The 6,035-nt window shown below is 41.4% G+C and overlaps 1 non-coding gene across 1 annotated transcript; it reads right to left on the reverse strand.

The window, feature by feature from the left end:
• Positions 1 to 4,949: 4,949 nt before the first annotated feature.
• Positions 4,950 to 5,021, reverse strand: trnae-uuc (transfer RNA glutamic acid (anticodon UUC)). Its single transcript has one exon. It is a non-coding gene; the product is annotated as a tRNA-Glu (tRNA).
• Positions 5,022 to 6,035: the final 1,014 nt, after the last annotated feature.

The raw sequence follows: 6,035 nt of genomic DNA on the forward strand, positions 1-6,035 counted from the left end.
TCACAGGAATTTGTCCATAAGCAGATAACATACCAAAAACTATCTGTTGCTCCAAATCACCCGATATTTTTATAACTTCATTTAGTCTAATAACATTATGATAAAGTGTCTCTTGTGTTAGATATGAATTTGACTGAGAGTGAATTTTTAAGAGTCAAGAAGCAAACCAACACCATGTGTGGACGATCAACAAAAGATTGTATGACTTAACCTACAGTAACAGGAAAAAAACAACAGAAATGTCTCAACCTTTTTGCTGTTATAGGGCTGTTGTGGTGGCTTATATGTCTCTCTATATCCTTAAAGGTTCTGTATGCGATGTTTAGATCATTAATATAGCAGCAAACCATTATTTGCTATGTAAAGATATAGTAGAATAATGATGTGCTCAGCAGAGAATGAAGACGCTACCCCTGCGTGGGTTTTATCTGGGTTTTGCTGTTCATTGTGGAGGTCAGTGTATCCTCATACAACAGTTTGTATGATATCCTAGCGCCCCATGACTGACATTACGTCCTGTATGTAAAGTAGCGTCATCAGCGTAAAGTTACGGAGGTTAGGTTTAGGCAAGTAAAGTTACTGTGATTAGGTTAAGGGAGAAGAAACATGGTGAGGACGCACCTTAAAATTACCCAAAGGTCCCTAAAAGTTCACACAGTTCCGAACACCAGTCTCCTGTGGATTGGTCATGTGATCACAGCATTCCAAAATATGTGAGTTATACACAAAGTAATGGCTCATGATTCTGTGGTATATGTATGCAGTTGGTTGCATTACTTTTCATAAGAAAATGTATGAACAGAGCATGAGAACAGCCTGCTGTGGTAGACAGTTCGCTTCCCAGTGCCTGTGAGTGTATCCCATTGGCTGGCTAATTTCTGCCGCGCTGCACTGTCCTCATACGGCAGTGATGACTGTTACCAGGATAGTGTCGCTAAAAAAGCATAGTGCCCACTGTGCGGTTCTCCTCCAGTTAACAATGCTAGCACTGTTGCTGTTGTTAGCACTGTATATGGATTTAGCACTGTTAGCTGCTGACCACCATCCACCTCCATGTTGAGAACCATGTGCAGACAATCCCGCCTCAGACTCACAACTCCTTTAACAAAAAACTATACTAGCCTTTACTAACCGCAATCAACACTTACCCGTGTACAGTGTAAAGCACCAATACAATCCAAGATATCTCATGCAACTTGATTAAATCAGAAAGAAAGACTGTCCATAGTATAAGCAACAATATTTTGTAAGCACTACATCTTTTAACACATTACAAGGGTTCAGCCTAACAGTTTAAACACACTGACAACATAATCAAACACAAACACAGGCTCCATGTGGTGTACTGAGAACTAATTGAGAACAAAACAGTCGAACAGTCTAAGCTTAGTTTGAGGAAAACAAAGCAACTGTAATTGGTGAGTAAAAAGCTCATATTATGATAAAACAGCTACATTTTGTTAAATTACACACAAAGAAAAAGGGAAGTTATAGGGGGAAACAATGAGTTCTTTGTTGACACCGATGGTCGCTCTACATGAATTCCAGCACTATCGACCAAAAAATGGCATCAGTGGCAACAACAACAATAATAATGTCAATATCAAAATAATAAATATTGTTATCTGTTTGGTCCAAAGGGGCGCTTATTCAGAGGAGGGTAAATGGGCAGCAGCTCGAGCCACTTTGGCCACAATATGTGTGCATCCCTGATGCCCACAAAAAGACCGAGCCAGTTTGTGGCTCATATCTTTATCTGTGTCATACTGGAAACCGTGTATGAATCCAATCTGTTCCCCCTCCAGTGAAAGCCAGTGAAATCATTATCTTACATTTCCTTTGTCTCTGAGCTGTCTTATCCCTGCTCCCTGAGGATGGTAAGACCTCACCTCTTGTCTATTTGTTTGGCTGGATTCAGATATCTTTGTGTTTGTGTGTATGCATATGTGTTAACTTACATTTGAGCATCTCTTTGTGCTTTTTTGTCTGTGTATGGGTGTGTGTGTGTGTGTGTGTGTGTGTGTGTGTGTTATCTTCACCGCCCCCACAAACCAGATAAGTCCCACTCAGTTAAAGCTATGAATTAAACATGTGTTCCCTTGTTTATCTCTGTGTGCATGTGTATGTGTGTGTGTTTGCATCTTATAAATTCATGGTGCTTCACTCGCAGTATTTTAAGTCTTTATCACAGTTGACATATGCATTCCCTTGGCTTTTAAAGGTGGACTATGTGTCACTGAACACTCTTCTTCATTCTGTGGTGTGTGTGTGTGTGTGTGTGTGTTACATTGCACCAGTCAGTCAGTCATTCAGTAAGTCAGTTAGTTTTTGTGTAGGCTGCTGACACCAGATAGTGTAAGTGTTTGGGGGCTTTAAGTGCATTTTAAGTAATGCATGCTCAGTCCTGGTTGTAGAACAGTGGAGCACCTCTATACTCTAAAGATTCTTGAGAGGTCATGGGAGTTTGCCCATTCAGTCTACATGTGTTTTGTGGACTTGTACAAGGCTTGAGACCATGTCTCATGGTATGTTTTGTAAGGGGTGCTGTGAGAATATAAAGTACAAGAATATGGGGCGATTGCGACAAGCCATCCAATCCTTTTATAACTGGGTTGAGAGCTGTGATTGGATTTGTCAAAAATTCTCAGTGGGTGTTGGAAACAGCCAAGGCTGTCCCCTGTCGTCATTTCTATTTGTGAGTTTCATGGAAAGACTATCTATGTGCAACTGTGCAGTTGAGAGTGTCAAGTTTGGTGTTCTCAGGATTACATTTCTGCTTTTTGCCGAGTTAGTTCTGCCGGCCTGGCTGGTTTGCAGCCAGGCTTGAGACAGGCACTGTATAAGACTGTTAAGAGGGACTTAAGATACAGTCAGGTCCATAATTATTTGGACAATGATACAGTTGTCGTCATTTTGGCTCTGTACACCACCACAATGAGTTTTAAATGAAACAACGAATACCTGCTTAAAGTGCAGACTCTCAGCTTTCATTTAAGGCTTTTTTCAAAAATGTAGTATGAACCGTGTAGGAATTACAACCATTTCTTCACACAGTCCCCCGACTTTAAGGGCTCATAAGTATTTGGACAAATTAACATAATCATCAATTAAACAGTCAGTTTTAATACTTGGTTGCAAATCCTTTACAGTCAATGACTGCCTGAAGTGTTGGACACATAGGCATCATCAGATGCTGGGTTTCTTCCCTGGTGATGCTCTGCCAGCCCTTTACTGTAGCTGTCTGCACTTCCTGCTTGTGTTTTGGGTGTTTTGCCCTCAGTTTTGGCTTCAGCAAGAGAAATGCATGCTCATTTGGATTCAGGTCAGATGATATGACTTGGCCATTGCAGAACATTCCACTTCTTTGCCTTAAAAATGTCTTTGGTTGCTTTTGCAGTATGCTTCAGGTCATTGTCCAACTGCACTGTGAAACATCGTCCAATGAGTTTTGAAGCATTTGGTTGAATCTGAGCAGATAATGGTGCCCCAAACACTTCAGCTTTCATCCTGCTGCTCTTGTCAGCAGTCACATCATCAATAAATACAAGAGAACCAGTTCCACTGGCAGCCATACATGGCCATGGCATAACAGTACCTCCACCATGCTTCACTGATGAGGTGGTGTGCTTTGGATCATGAGCAGTTCCTTCCCTTCTTCCTTCTCTTGTCTTCCCATCATTCTGGTAGTTGATCTTTGTTTTATCTGTCCATAGTATGCTGTTCCACAACTGTACAGGCTTTTTAGATGGTTTTTGACAAACTCTAATCTGGCCTTCCATTTTTAAGGCTAACCAATGGTTTGCATCTTGTGATAAACCCTCTGTATTTATTCTAGTGAAGTCTTGTCTTGCTTACAAGAGCAGCAGGATGAAAGCTGAAGTGTTTGGGGCTACATTATCTGCTCAGATTCAACTAAATGCTTCAAAACTCATTGGACGATGCTTCACAGTGCAGATGGACATTGACCTGAAGCATACTGCAAAAGCAACCAAAGACATTTTTAAGGCAAAGAAGTGGAATGTTCTGCAATGGCCAAGTCATATCATCTGACCTGAATCCAACTGAGCATGCGTTTCTCTTGCTGAAGCCAAAACTGAGGGCAAAACACCCAAAACACAAGCAGGAAGTGCAGACGGCTACAGTAAAGGGCTGGTAGAGCATCACCAGGGAAGAAACCCAGCATCTGATGATGCCTATGGGTCCAACACTTGAGGCAGTCATTGACTGTAAAGGATTTGCAACCAAGTATTAAAATTGACTGTTTAATTGATGATTATGTTAGTTTGTCCAAATACTTATGAGCCCTTAAAGTTGGGGGACTGTGTGAAGAAATGGTTGTAATTCCTACACGGTTCATACTACATTTTTGAAAAAAGCCTTAAATGAAAGCTGAGGGTCTGCACTTTAAGCAGGTTTTCATTGTTTCATTTAAAACCCATTGTGGTGGTGTACAGAGGCAAAATGATGACAACTGTAACATTGTCCAAATAATTATGGACCTGACTGTATGTGGACGGAGATCTGGATTTACCAGTTGATCGACGTTTCAGTCCTCACCTATGGTCACCTTTGTTTGAGATTATGGATACAAGCAAGTGAAAAGAGTTTTTTTAAAATAAACTTCTGTGTTAACAGGAAATGTAGATTTCAGCAACAAAACTACTTGGTTAGGCTTGGAAAACATCATGGTCAGGGTTAAGATGACGCTGATTTTGGTTTCACACAGGACACAAACAGCGGTCTCCTGGGTGAAACCCCTGCCTTTGTTTTACCCAACCCATCCTGACTTCTTTCCAAGGTGGACTGTCTTGCTCAAAAGCAGTCATTTGCTCTGAGTTTCTAATATTGCCACGGATGGGTTTATATTACAAATGCCAAAGGGTTGAACCACAGTATTGGTTCTTGACAGAACTGGGAGTGCTGGATTGAACCTTAATTATGGTATACTGTTCCCATACCAGAAGTTGAACCTGGGCCTCCTGGGTGAAAACCAGAAATCCTGACCACTAGACCATATGGGAAAGACATCTCACTTTGTGTGGATTAATTGTTTGTGAAATACTGTTATTGTTGTTTTGGAGTTTTTGATCATTTCCCATGATCTACATCAGCACATGGAGTTGCACAGTGAGTGTGGAATTGCATACTGTACATAAAATTGTGCCTTGTGTGTCAGTGTCGGACACCAAAGAGATGTAACAAGCTTTTAGCTTTGGTAGCTTTGGTATTTGATGACCTCGGAATTAGAAAGGGGTTGGTTGGGATTGTATGAACATCTGATTAGGATGCCCACAAATGCCTCCTATGGAGGTATTTTTGGCACATTAAACAGGCAGTAAACTCCACGGCAGACTCTGAAGGAATGGCTCCTCCATGTCCTGCTAGGAGTATCCATTAGGTCCTGGACCCAGACAGGGGTGGATGCATGGCTGAATATGATAATTAGTATTTTTACACAATAACTAGGCTCTAAAAAACAATCACAAAGTGTGTCAAATAAAAAAAAAAAAGAAAGGTCAAGACAACACATGTCAAGTCAAAATACATGCATAATCAACACATCTTGTGGTAAACAGAATGCAATAGAAATACGTGGTAAGGAGAAAACATGGGAAAGGCAATTCAAAATAAGCAGAAACATTAATAAGAAATGTTGAAGAGGAAGGAGAGGGGAGAATGTTGGCCAGCACTGACTCTGGGTAACATATCTTAGTAATACACACTGTCTGACACTGAAAAATCTGTCTGTGTTGGTGGGATTCTAGTTTCTGTTGGTCCCTTTGGGTCTCTCTCAAAGTCTGAACTTTACCCCTGCGGCACCTGTGCTTCCCCACAAAATCTCCTTCTCATCCCAGTGATATCATTTGGCATTCTGGTTGCGTCACTATACAGGACACACACATATGTATGTGTTACCTCCAGCCTGCAGATATCGTGTCGTAGTGGAACGACTGAATCTTGGATGTCTGCGGTCCAGCTGATACACATCTCCCCTGCAGGCAGGCTGCCTGGCCCGGTCCTCACAACGCTGTTAT

The sequence above is a fragment of the Epinephelus lanceolatus genome, chromosome 7 (genome assembly GCF_041903045.1).
Source record: "Epinephelus lanceolatus isolate andai-2023 chromosome 7, ASM4190304v1, whole genome shotgun sequence".
In the NCBI taxonomy this organism is placed as follows: domain Eukaryota; kingdom Metazoa; phylum Chordata; class Actinopteri; order Perciformes; family Serranidae; genus Epinephelus; species Epinephelus lanceolatus.